Source organism: Neofelis nebulosa, chromosome 1 (genome assembly GCF_028018385.1).
Source record: "Neofelis nebulosa isolate mNeoNeb1 chromosome 1, mNeoNeb1.pri, whole genome shotgun sequence".
Lineage (NCBI taxonomy): Eukaryota > Metazoa > Chordata > Mammalia > Carnivora > Felidae > Neofelis > Neofelis nebulosa.
In genome coordinates this window covers 23,041,118-23,055,554 of record NC_080782.1, presented here as the reverse complement: position 1 = coordinate 23,055,554, position 14,437 = coordinate 23,041,118, and positions in this window count along the sequence as shown.

Sequence of the window (14,437 nt, the reverse complement as noted above, 5' to 3'; positions counted from 1 at the left end):
AAAAATAAATAAACGTTAAAATTTTTGTTAAAAAAATTGCAGTTGAGTTTCAACTGAATAATCCATTCATTCTCATTCCATACAAACCATTAGACTCAACATAGATTAAAAGGTGACAAAGTTTCGTAACATTAGGGTTAAGAGAGAACTTTAAATTGCATTTTTGGGGCGCCTGGGTGGCTCAGTCGGTTAAGCGGCCAACTTCGGCTCAGGTCATGATCTCGCGGTCCGTGAGTTCGAGCCCCGTGTCGGGCTCTGTGCTGACAGCTCGGAGCCTGGAGCCTGTTTCAGATTCTGTGTCTCCCTCTCTCTGACCCTCCCCTTTCATGCTCTGTCTCTCTCTGTCTCAAAAATAAATAAACGTTAAAAAAAAAAAATTTTTTTTTTTTAAATTGCATTTTTGGAACTTGAGTGAAAATGGGTATAATTACAGAATGAACATTTAATTTTTAGTCCAGAGACCTTACTCTAGAACATTTTTATTTATGATATTTCAGATTAAATTACACAATAAAAATTCCTTCTAGCCCTATTTTTTTGTTAATATTTATGAGTGATCTTGGCCTGTGGTTTGTTTGGTTTGGGGTTTTGAGTTTTTGTTGGTATACTCTTGATCTGGTTTCTCAAATAGCTTTGGCATTGATCCTCTAAATATATTTGGGAGCTTGATTGTCAAAATTTCTGAATCGGCTTTATTCTTTTTAATACTATTTCCTATATCTTCTGGGATAATGCAACTTTGAAAAAGATGGGGCGCCTGGGTGGCGCAGTCGGTTAAGCGTCCGACTTCAGCCAGGTCACGATCTCGCGGTCCGTGAGTTCGAGCCCCGCGTCAGGCTCTGGGCTGATGGCTCGGAGCCTGGAGCCTGTTTCCGATTCTGTGTCTCCCTCTCTCTCTGCCCCTCCCCCGTTCATGCTCTGTCTCTCTCTGTCCCAAAAATAAATTAAAAAAATAAATAAATAAATAAAAGAAAAAGAGATAAACATTGACAAGTGGAAGGAGTTTTCTGGTCACCTGAAGAATAGTTTTCCCACTTCTAATTAATCATATGTCAGCTGCTGGGCATGTGTAATTAATGGCACATACCCCCAAGGCTGTGGTGTATAAACACATTGCTTATCTGGTTAGAGAATTAGTAGCATGCTGATAATCACCGCAAATGAGTGATTTGCTAATTCTGTCTTTAACTATTGAAGGCAGAATATTAACACGTTAGGATGAAAATAGCAAAGGGAGTAGTTGGAAATAAAATATATAGAACAATGCAGCATAAATGTGTTTGTTTGAACATAGACATATACATATACGTATACATACTATATCAAGATAAGATTAACTTCACTGTACCACAGTGCTTTGTTTTGCTACACATGTGGTATAGACACAATAAAAATAGGGAGAAAAATCTGGCTTCAAATAGCTGCTATCACTCCTGTTAAGTATAGAGTTTAACGGAATTAGTTAATTTCTCTGAATGACTTTTTACACAAATGTAAGAGAAGGAAACCTAAGTCCAACCACAAAGATTTTTAGAAATATGTATAGCAAAATTTTTATTCATGTTTTTTTTTTTTCTTTTTGAGAGAGAGAGAGAGAGAGAGAGAGAGCCTCTGTCGGGGAGGGGCAGAGAGAAAGAGACACAGAATTCGAAACAGGCTCTAGGTTCTGTTCAGCACGGAGCCCAGTGTAGGGCTCTAACCCACGAGTTGTGAGATCATGACCTGAACTGAAGTCGGAAGCTTAACTGACTGAACCACCCAGGCATGCCTATGTTTTAATGTTTTATTGAGATATAATTGATCTGTAACATTGAATAAATTTAAGGTATGAATCATGTTGATTTCATACATTTATATATTGCAACATGTTTACAAACTTACTGGTAACTAACACCTGTATCATATCACATAATTATCATTTCTTTGTTATGGAAAGAACAATTAAGATCTAATCTCTTAGCAGCTTTGAAGTTTATAACACAGTATTATTGATTTAAATCACTATGTTTTGCATTAGGTCTCCAGAATTTTTTTATCTACTGGTGACAAGTCTGTATCCTTAAATTGCATTTTCCCATTACCCCCACCTCACCTGTTGGTAACCACTATTCTACCTTCTGTTTTTACAAGTTTGGCTTTTTTAGAGTCAATATGTAAGTGATATTATACAGTATCCATCCTTTTCCTTCTGATTTATTTCACTTAGCCTAATGCCATATGTGGATGTATATATATACACACATATACACACACACCACACTTCTTTATCAATTCATCCCTCAACAGACACTTGGATTGTTTCCATATCTTAGCTATTGTGAATAGGGAGGGCCACAAGAAACGTGAGAGTGTCGATGTGTTTTCGATGTCCTGTTTTCATGACCTTGGTATGCATACACAGAAGTGGGATTTTTTTTAAATGTTTTAATTTTTTTAATGTTTTTTTCATTTTTGAAGAGAAAGGGAGACAGAGCACAAGCAGGGGAGGGGCAGAGAGAGAAGGAGACACAGAATCCAAAGCAAGATCCTGGCGCTGACCTGTCAGCACAGAGCCGGATGCAGGGCTCGAACTCACAAACCACAAGATCATGACCTTAACCAAAGTTGGGTGCTTAACTGACTGAGCCACCCAGGAGCCCCAGGAAGCCAGTTTGAAACTGCTTTAGTAAGTTTAAAGACTTTACTACTATTCCTCCTTCTTTCTCTCTCCCTTCTCCCACCTCTCTTAGGGGTTAGAAATAGGCGCTGACTAGGAAAAAAATACGAAGTTGAAAATGGGAGAAAAGATTCTTGTACCCCTTTCCCATGTTTTAGGACTACCACTCCCCGTGAACCCTTGCTCATGAAGAAGACAAGCAAACTAAAAATTCAGATTGTTTCAAGAACTAGACGTTTGATTTTACTGAAATAAGATAGTTTGGAAAATTTAATATATCTAGGAAACTGAGTAATCAGAAAAATTATCTGTGACAGGTTAAAATCAACACGCTGAATAAAGTTAGAGCAACATTAGAAGAAATCTTCGCACTGTGATTTAATCCCATTACTTATACTTCTGCAATGTGCTTATTGCATTGAAATGGGATTCTGTTTTTAAAACAAGGATTTTGTCACTCTATTTTGAATCCTTCATTTAAAGCCCGAAAAATTTGCCCCCAAAATATTTGGCCCTGCTATTTCGGTTTTTCTCACTGGAAAAAAAATACTGTAATGGGGATTATACTTCTTGAATAATAAAAATTGATAATAATCTGGTTCTGTTTCAAAAATATTTCTCACAATTTTTTCAATAGCACATTAATAATTTATATTGCTAGTATAAATTCCACAAATTTTAGTGACTACAATAGCATTCAATAAAATATGTTCTTTATTAAAATAAAGGAAATAATTAAATATTCATTTTAAAATTTAGATCAGCTAAATTGACCCAGGAAAATTGAACTTGAGACACAACTCAGAAAAATGTTATTTTAGTGTTTCTTGTAATATTTTTGGAAAAATGACTATAATATTTATGTGGAAATTAATTAAAATAATACTAATTTAAGTTACATTAGGTGAAGACATGTGATAAGAATGTTTATCGTCCATATAGAAAATTAATGCTAATATAAAGTGGTTATAAAATTTCATAATGGAAACTAATTTTTCAATAGGAATTAATCAATAGCATTGATAATGTTTTTGCCTTTGTTTAATTTTTTTTTACTCATGAATGTAAGTATGTTTTCTGACCAAACGTCTGTGTCTGAAATGTTAACATTCTAATAGCATATATTAAAACACTGGAGGCAAAACAGTGTTGTGTGAACATTTAGTCCGCTCTATGCAAGGCATCTAATTCATTATCTAGGCCATACTAACATGTTCCTTCCCTTATCTCATTGTTAGCATTCCATTGTTAGAATCCTTAAAGGGTGCATGTGCAAAAAAATATTCTAACTTGATTTTTAAATCATTTTTCCCGTTCAAAGTCATCTTAAATATTTGTCTGTATTCATTCTGATTCCCATCAGTCTGGTTAATTTTTGCTTTAGAGTTTAGATATTAAAAACAGTGTTTCCATTTTTTATGCTTAATGTTGCTCACAACTAAAAATTGAAAATACAATTATTTTCTGTGTATTTAAGTTCTATAGCTTATGATTTCTATTATTCTTATAACAAGATGAGAAGAAATGGATGATGGTTCCCTGGCAAAACTAGGTCTCACTCTCTATAGCATCACAGACTTCTCTTTGTTCTAATTTACAACATTGCTCTGTCTTTTGCAACTTTTTTTGGATATTCTTACAGTTCAAAATGTTGTCTATGCTTAAAGTAGGACTGAAAAAAGTCTTTCTTCAATATTGTATAACTTGTTTTTAGGCCATATGCTTCTCTGAAGAGAGAAATAATCCTTTACATTATTTGCTAATAGATCAGCATAAATGTAATGATGATGATTATGATAATAATAATGAACCAATAAACAAAATTGTTATATGTAATAAGGGGTGAATTTATCTCCACTTACAGCAAAATACATCCTCAACTTGCCTATTTTATTTGCCACCTTTTGTGACTGACCTTTGGAAAAGCTGAAAAGATGTATTACTTTACTTATCATCTCACTACAAAGTCAAGAGCCAGTCTCCATCCCTACATAGAGCTTGGTTCAGCCCTGGACTAAGGCCCTGGTAGGACGTGCTCATATGTGTTGATTCCAACACAATGAAGACAGCACCAATATTGTGGCCAGTGACCTAGAACTAATTCTTTAACTAAACTGACCCCAATCTGGCTTAACAGATGTAATTAATTCCTAAGGAATAAACATAACCATTTTATTATGCTTGATAATGAGTAGAAATATTCAAGCAAGCAGATGAATGCAGAAAGAAATGAAAGCTGGGTCTAGGACCACTTTAAAATATGTGTCATATTTTAAAGTAAAGTAGTTAGCATGAAGTCAGATGCCAGAATTTGATTTCATTTGTAATAAAAAATTTTAAGTTATTATAATTATGAATAAAAATTCATATTTATAGTAAGGGAAAAAGTTCAGATGTAATTCTACAATTCAAGTAAATGAAAAATTTTCCTTTTGCCCAAAAACACCAAGCCATGATCCCAAGAATAAAATATGTACATGCATACATACAAAGAAAGCTCTTTAGAGTTTTAGTGGATGCATCCAGAATATTTTTAAAATGTATAAATAGATACATATATATTGTAAGGGCAAAAGTAAATTAAAAATATGTCTCTTAATTTTAATTTACTTTTGCCCTTACAATATAAAAATAAGACACTTAGAGCCCAAATGTTCACTGACTGATGAATGGATGAAGAAGATGTGGTACACACACACACACACACACACACACACACACACACACACAATGTGGAATATTATTTGGTGATCAAAAAGAATAAAATCCTGCCATTTGCAACAAGGTGGATGGGACTAGAGTGTATTATGCTAAGCAAAATAAATCATTAAGAGAAAGACAAATATCATATGATTTCACTCATATGTTCAATTTAAGAAACAAAACAGATGAACACAGGCAAAGGGAAGGAAAAATAAGATAAAAACAGAGAGGGAAGAAACCCATAAGAGACTCTTGAATGCAGACAACCAGTTGAGGGTTGCTGGAGGGGGGTTGGTGGGGGGCTGGGTTAAATGGGTGCTGGGCATTCAGGAAGGCACTTGTTGGGATGAGCAGTGGCTGTGATATATAAATGACGAATCACTGAATTTATTCTTGAAACCAATACTACACTGTATGATAACTGACTTGAATGAAAAAAAAATGCTAAGGTTAAGTCAATCAATAAAAATAAGAGACTTAAATTTCCCTATTGAAAATAAAGGAAAAAGCTTTCCCCTTCCCATTTCTTAGAGAGTTTATATTAGAACTCTTACTCGTTCTTTTCCTGTCTCTTTGAAGAACAGTAATGGTGGCCTGGAACAGAGTGAAAATAGTGGAGATGGTCTGAAATCCGATCCTGTATATTTTCTAAAGGTAGACCCAAGAAGATTTCTGGATGGAGTGAATGTGGTATAAGAAGAAAACAGGTTAAGAATGACTCCAAATAGAAACAATGTAGTTGCCACTAACTGATAAGATTGTGTAAAGAATAGATTTGGAAGAAAACAGGAGTTCTGTTTTAGATAATTACATTTAAGTGACCTAATAGATATGAAAGTGGTGATGCTGAATTAGAAGGTTTTGGTTTTTGTTTCTGTTTTTTGTTTGTTTGTTTTTTGTTTGCTCGTTTTATAGAGTGTGAGATTCAGAGAAGTCTCAGAACATACATACAATTTAAAACCATATAGGGGCGCCTGGGTGGCGCAGTCGGTTAAGCGGCCGACTTCAGCCAGGTCACGATCTCGCAGTCCGTGAGTTCGAGCCCCGCGTCAGGCTCTGGGCTGATGGCTCGGAGCCTGGAGCTTGTTTCCGATTCTGTGTCTCCCTCTCTCTCTGCCCCTCCCCCGTTCATGCTCTGTCTCTCTCTGTCCCAAAAATAAATTAAAAAAAATATATATATATAAAAAAAAAATAAAAAAAAAAAAAATAAAACCATATAACCAGATGGAAGGACAAAGAAAATAAGTGATAAGGAGGTGGAAGGAATGATCCCTGGTCACTCCAATATTAACGGGTAAGGATAAATCCATTACGAAGGTTTAAAAAGCACTGCGTACCTGCTAGCAAGAAAAGAAGAACGTGGTAGGTGAAATATGAGACACAGATTTCTAGAAAAATAAAACATTCACGTCAGTTATCTATCACTGATCAGTCAGACAGGTCAAATAAGATAAAAACTGACAAGCGATCATCGGATTTAGCTAACTTGAGGTTATTGGTGATTTTGCCAAGGGGAGATTTCTTAGGGGTAATGGGGTCAAAGGGCTGAGTAAACGGTTTAAGAGGGAACAGGCAAAGAGGATGTAGAGAATGAATAGAGGCAATTCTTCCAAGGAGTCTGGTTGGGAGGGGCACGATAGAATAGGTAGCCACTGATGAAAATGCAAAGCAGCGAGGTCTTTATTTTCATTTTTCCAGAAGGTGAAATGAGTGGCTTAATATTGCTTGCAAACATTCTTTGCTTCTTTACATTATATAATGCATATCTTCCTCTATTAGTACCCACTGTATCTACTGCATCTATTTTAATGGCATAAAAGATCCTGATGTAAGGACCCATGTTATTTGTTTCAACAGGTTTTCAGTAGGTGGGCATTTCAGTGTTTTAAATTTTGCTATTAACAGCAATGAAGCGATAGTCATTACTAAAGTATATTTTTACATATGTGTACATATGCACTTTTAGGATGAATTTCTAAAAGTAAAAACACTAAGGCCAAGAATATATATGCATTAAAATGAGATATTACCAAATGATTCCCAAAGAGGTCTGTGCCAATTTAAATTCCTAAACTACTATTTCCAATGTATTCGTTATTCAACACTATCATGAATATAATGTATTATAAAATGTTGTAATATCATTAACTTATTTGGGGGAAATTATATTTTATATAGATTGATAAAAGCATGTTGCAGAACACTTTATAGATATTTTGAATTTGCTAAAGTCTAAGAGATGTCTGTTTGAAAGCCTTTGGCCAATGAACTATTAAGATTTTGATTTTTTTTTTCTTTTTTGGATCACGAAGAAGAATGTTAAAGTAGGAATTATCAGATGTTGACCAAAATGTTAAATTTCTTTACCGATATTTGTAATCACAAAGTAGAAATGTAATGTAGGAGCTGGCAAATGCTTTTGTCAAATCATTTATTATTCATTTAAAGTAAAATGTTCAATGTATATTTTTCTCTGTATATTTTCTGCAAACAAAGCAAATGTTTAACTTTTCTTTTGGAAATCTAAGTATCATGTGTTAAGAGTTTAGTCTGATAGTTGCCCTTGGTTTCCTGGATGAGTTTGCTAATAGATTAATTTTCATATTCAGTGATTGTCTCTAAAATTATCTTTTTTGTTGTTGTTGGAAATAACTATTCACACTGAGAACACTGATAATTAATCACCAGCCACAAACACTTGTAGGGCTTCTTCTCATTCTTTTTTTTTTTTTTTTTTGCTATTTTTTTATTTAGTTTTTTGAGATAAAAAGTTTATTTTATTTACTTTCAACCTATATTTTTATGAGAATTTTTTTTTTGGGTAAATGTGGTCTTTTTTTTATTTTTTATTTTTTATTTTTTAATATATGAAATTAACTGTCAAATTGGTTTCCATACAACACCCAGTGCTCATCCCAAAAGGTGCCCTCCTCAATACCCATCACCCACCCTGCCCTCCCTCCCACCCCCCCATCAACCCTCAGTTTGTTCTCAGTTTTTAACAGTCTCTTATGCTTTGGCTCTCTCCCACTCTAACCTCTTTTTTTTTTTTTTCCTTCCCCTCCCCCATGGGTTTCTGTTACGTTTCTCAGGATCCACATAAGAGTGAAACCATATGGTATCTGTCTTTCTCTGTATGGCTTATTTCACTTAGCATCACACTCTCCAGATCCATCCACGTTGCTACAAAAGGCCATATTTCATTTTTTCTCATTGCCACGTAGTATTCCATTGTGTATATAAACCACAATTTCTTTATCCATTCATCAGTTGATGGACATTTAGGCTCTTTCCATAATTTGGCTATTGTTGAGAGCGCTGCTATAAACATTGGGGTACAAGTGCCCCTATGCATCAGTACTCCTGTATCCCTTGGATAAATTCCTAGCAGTGCTACTGCTGGGTCATAGGGTAGGTCTATTTTTAATTTTCTGAGGAACCTCCACACTGCTTTCCAGAGCGGCTGCACCAATTTGCATTCCCACCAACAGTGCAAGAGGGTTCCCGTTTCTCCACACCCTCTCCAGCAGTTATAGTCTCCTGATTTGTTCATTTTGGCCACTCTGACTGGCGTGAGGTGATATCTGAGTGTGGTTTTGACTTGTATTTCCCTGATAAGGAGCGACGTTGAACATCTTTTCATGTACTTGTTGGCCATTCGGATGTCTTCTTTAGAGAAGTGTCTATTCATGTTTTCTGCCCATTTCTTCACTGGGTTATTTGTTTTTCGGGTGTGGAGTTTGGTGAGCTCTTTATAGATTTTGGATACTAGCCCTTTGTCGGATATGTCATTTGCAAATATCTTTTCCCATTCCGTTGGTTGCCTTTTAGTTTTGTTGGTTGTTTCCTTTGCTGTGCAGAAGCTTTTTATCTTCATAAGGTCCCAGTAATTCACTTTTGCTTTTAATTCCCTTGCCTTTGGGGATGTGCCGAGTAAGAGATTGCTAAGGCTGAGGTCAGAGAGGTCTTTTCCTGCTTTCTCCTCTAAGGTTTTGATGGTTTCCTGTCTCACATTCAGGTCCTTTATCCATTTTGAGTTTATTTTTGTAAATGGTGTGAGAAAGTGGTCTAGTTTCATTCTTCTGCATGTTGCTGTCCAGTTCTCCCAGCACCATTTGTTAAAGAGACTGTCTTTTTTCCATTGGATGTTCTTTCCTGCTTTGCCAAAGATGAGTTGCCATACGTTTGTGGGTCTAGTTCTGGGGTTTCTATTCTATTCCATTGGTCTATGTGTCTGTTTTTGTGCCAATACCATGCTGTCTTGATGATGACAGCTTTGTAGTAGAGGCTAAAGTCTGGGATTGTGATGCCTCCTGCTTTGGTCTTCTTCTTCAAAATTACTTTGGCTATTTGGGGCCTTTTGTGGTTCCATATGAATTTTAGGATTGCTTGTTCTAGTTTCGAGAAGAATGCTGGTGCAATTTTGATTGGGATTGCATTGAATGTGTAGATAACTTTGGGTAGTATTGACATTTTGACAATATTTATTCTTCCAATCCATGAGCAGGGAATGTCTTTCCATTTCTTTATATCTTCTTCAATTACCTGCATAAGCTTTTTATAGTTTTCAGCATACAGATCTTTTACATCTTTGGTTAGATTTATTCCTAGGTATTTTATGCTTCTTGGTGCAATTGTGAATGGGATCAGTTTCTTTATTTGTCTTTCTGTTGCTTCATTGTTAGTGTATAAGAATGCGACTGATTTCTGTACATTGTTTTTGTATCCTGCAACTTTGCTGAATTCATGTATCAGTTCTAGCAGACTTTTGGTGGAGTCTATCGGATTTTCCATGTATAATATCATGTCATCTGCAAAAAGCGAAAGCTTGACTTCATCTTTGCCAATTTTGATGCCTTTGATTTCTTTTTGTTGTCTGATTGCTGATGCTAGAAGTTCCAGCACGATGTTAAACAACAGCGGTGAGAGCGGGCATCCCTGTCGTGTTCCTGATCTCAGGGAAAAAGCTCTCAGTTTTTCCCCGTTGAGGATGATGTTAGCTGTGGGCTTTTCATAAATGGCTTTTATGATCTTTAATTATGTTCCTTCTATCCCTACTTTCTCCAGGGTTTTTATTAAGAAAGGGTGCTGGATTTTGTCAAAGGCCTTTTCTGCATCGATTGACAGGATCATATGGTTCTTTTCTTTTTTTTTTTGTTAATGTGATGTATCACGTTGATCGATTTGCGAATGTTGAACCAGCCCTGCATCCCAGGAATGAATCCCACTTGATCATGGTGAATAATTCTTTTTATATGCTGTTGAATTCGATTTGCTAGTATCTTATTGAGAATTTTTGCATCCATATTCATCAGGGATATTGGCCTGTAGTTCTCTTTTTTTACTGGGTCTCTGTCTGGTTTAGGAATCAAAGTAATACTGGCTTCATAGAATGAGTCTGGAAGTTTTCCTTCCCTTTCTATTTCTTGGAATAGCTTGAGAAGGATAGGTATTATCTCTGCTTTAAACGTCTGGTAGAACTCCCCTGGGATGCCATCAGGTCCTGGACTCTTATTTGTTGGGAGATTTTTGATAACCGATTCAATTTCTTCGCTGGTTATGGGTCTGTTCAAGCTTTCTATTTCCTCTTGATTGAGTTTTAGAAGAGTTTGCGTGTTTAGGAATTTGTCCATTTCTTCCAGGTTGTCCAATTTGTTGGCATATAATTTTTCATAGTATTCCCTGATAATTGTTTGTATCTCTGAGGGATTGGTTGTAATAATTCCATTTTCATTCATGATTTTGTCTATTTGGGTCATCTCCCTTTTCTTTTTGAGAAGCCTGGCTAGAGGTTTGTCAATTTTGTTTATTTTTTCAAAAAACCAACTCTTGGTTTCGTTGATCTGCTCTACCGTTTTTTTAGATTCTATATTGTTTATTTCTGCTCTGATCTTTATCATTTCTCTTCTTCTGCTGGGTTTAGGCTGCCTTTGCTGTTCTGCTTCTATTTCCTTTAGGTGTGCTGTTAGATTTTGTATTTGGGATTTTTGTTGTTTCTTGAGATAGGTCTGGATTGCAATGTATTTTCCTCTCAGGACTGCCTTCGCTGCGTCCCAAAGCGTTTGGATTGTTGTATTTTCATTTTCGTTTGTTTCCATATATTTTTTAATTTCTTCTCTAATTGCCTGGTTGACCCACTCATTCGTTAGTAGGGTGTTCTTTAACCTCCACGTTTTTGGAGGTTTTCCAGACTTTTTCCTGTGGTTGATTTCAAGCTTCATAGCATTGTGGTCTGAAAGTACGCATGGTATAATTTCAATTCTTGTAAACTTATGAAGGGCTGTTTTGTGACCCAGTATATGATCTATCTTGGAGAATGTTCCATGTGCACTCGAGAAGAAAGCATATTCTGTTGCTTTGGGATGCAGAGTTCTAAATATATCTGTCAAGTCCATCTGATCCAATGTATCATTCAGGGCCCTTGTTTCTTTATTGACTGTGTGTCTAGATGATCTATCCATTTCTGTAACTGGGGTGTTAAAGTCCCCTGCAATGACCACATTCTTATCAATAAGGTTGCTTATGTTTATGAGTAATTGTTTTATATATCTGGGGGCTCCGGTATTCGGCACATAGACATTTATAATTGTTAGCTCTTCCTGATGGATAGACCCTGTAATTATTATATAATGCCCTTCTTCATCTCTTGTTACAGCCTTTAATTTAAAGTCTAGTTTGTCTGATATAAGTATGGCTACTCCAGCTTTCTTTTGGCTTCCAGTAGCATGATAAATAGTTCTCCATCCCCTCACTCTCAATCTAAAGGTGTCCTCAGATCTAAAATGAGTCTCTTGTAGACAGCAAATAGATGGGTCTTGTTTTTTTATCCATTCTGATACCCTATGTCTTTTGGTTGGCGCATTTAATCCATTTACATTCAGTGTTATTATAGAAAGATACAGGTTTAGAGTCATTGTGATGTCTGTATGTTTTATGCTTGTAGTGATGTCTCTGGTACTTTGTCTCACAGGATCCCCCTTAGGATCTCTTGTAGGGCTGGTTTCATGGTGACAAATTCCTTCAGTTTTTGTTTGTTTGGGAAGACCTTTATCTCTTCTTCTATTCTAAATGACAGACTTGCTGGATAAAGGATTCTCGGCTGCATATTTTTTTCTGTTTAGCACACTGAAGATCTCGTGCCAAGCCTTTCTGGCCTGCCAAGTTTCAAAAGAGAGATCAGTCACGAGTCTTATAGGTCTCCCTTTATATGTGAGGGCACGTTTATCCCTTGCTGCTTTCAGAATTTTCTCTTTATCCTTGTATTTTGCCAGTTTCACTATGATATGTCGTGCAGAAGATCGATTCAAGTCACATCTGAAGGGAGTTCTCTGTGCCTCTTGGATTTCAATGCCTTTTTCCTTCCCCAGTTCAGGGAAGTTCTCAGCTATAATTTCTTCAAGTACCCCTTCAGCACCTTTCCCTCTCTCTTTCTCCTCTGGGATACCAAGTATGCGTATATTATCTTTTTAGTGTATCACTTAGTTCTCTAATTTTCCCCTCATACTCCTGGATTTTTTTTATCTCTCTTTCTTTCAGCTTCCTCTTTCTCCATAACTTTATCTTCTAGTTCACCTATTCTCTCCTCTGCCTCTTCAATCCGAGCCGTCTTGGTTTCCATTTTGTTTTGCATTTCGTTTAAAGCGTTTTTCAGCTCCTCGTGACTGTTCCTTAGTCCCTTGATCTCTGTGGCAAGAGATTCTCTGCTGTCCTGTATACTGTTTTCAAGCCCAGCGATTAATTTTATGACTATTATTCTAAATTCACTTTCTGTTATATTATTTAAATCCTTTTTGATCAGTTCATTAGCTGTTGTTATTTCCTGGAGATTCTTCTGAGGGGAATTCTTCCGTTTGGTCATTTTGGATAGTCCCTGGAGCGGTGAGGACCTGCAGGGCACTTCCCCCGTGCTGTGGTGTATAACTGGAGTTGGTGGGCGGGGCCGCAGTCCGACCTGATGTCTGCCCCCATCCCACTGCTGGGGCCACAGTCAGACTGGTGTGTGCCTTCTCTTCCCCTCTCCTAGGGGCGGGATTCACTGTGGGGTGGCGTGGCCCGTCTGGGCTACTTGCACACTGCCAGGCTTGTGGTGCTCGGGATTTGGCGTATTAGCTGGGGTGGATCGGCAGGGTGCACAGGGGTGGGAGAGGCAGGCTCAGCTCAGTTTTCTTTCGGAGATCTGCTTTGGGAGGGGACCCTCTTCCGTGGGCCTCTCGTCTGGGCTTGGCTCCGGAGACTCCATTCTCCTAGTCTTCTGGCGATTTTCTGGGTTATATAGGCAGGTGTAGGTGGAATCTAAGTGATCAGCAGGACGCACGGTGAGCCCAGTGTCCTCCTACGCCGCCATCTTCCCTCCCTCCCGCTTCTTCTCATTCTTGAGAGCAGTGCAGGCACTAGACCTACATGCCCACAGTAGGTGCTAAATTAAACGAGGGCAAAATGAAGGCAGCCTGTCTATTTCCTTGGATTAACAGCAACAACAACAACAACAACAAAAACACAAAACACTTACTACCAGCAATAACAGTAAACCATATAATGAAATACTCTTTCCAACTTTTCCCTGTGCCTTGACTCTAGAGCTATGTCTCCATAAAAAAATAAAATAAAATAAAATGAAATAAAATAAAATAAAATAATAATCCTACGTCTATGTCCTCACATGATCTGCCCTTGGTCTGCATGTTTTCTGTATCCTAACCTCCTCCTTTTCTTATAAAGGCACCAGTGACATTGGATTAGGACCCACTCATATTACCTCATTTTACCCTAATCACCTCTTTAAAAGCCCTAATACATTCACAATTTGAGGCCTTAGGGCTTAAATATCTGAATTTCGAGGGGACACAATTCAGCTGTAACACCAGAATTAAGCTTAGGCTTTTGACTTTGAGACCAACAATGGACCAAACCTGCTTTAATTTGAACATGGGAGGCAAAGTACAATGAACAGTCCTTGGCATTTTGTGATTAAGGAACAGGGATGGGAGTAAAGAGCCTCGGGGCAACAATGGAGATATTCAATGTATTCCATTAGGAAAATTCAAGTTCTCCTACATGATTGGGTTTGATAGGTTTGTG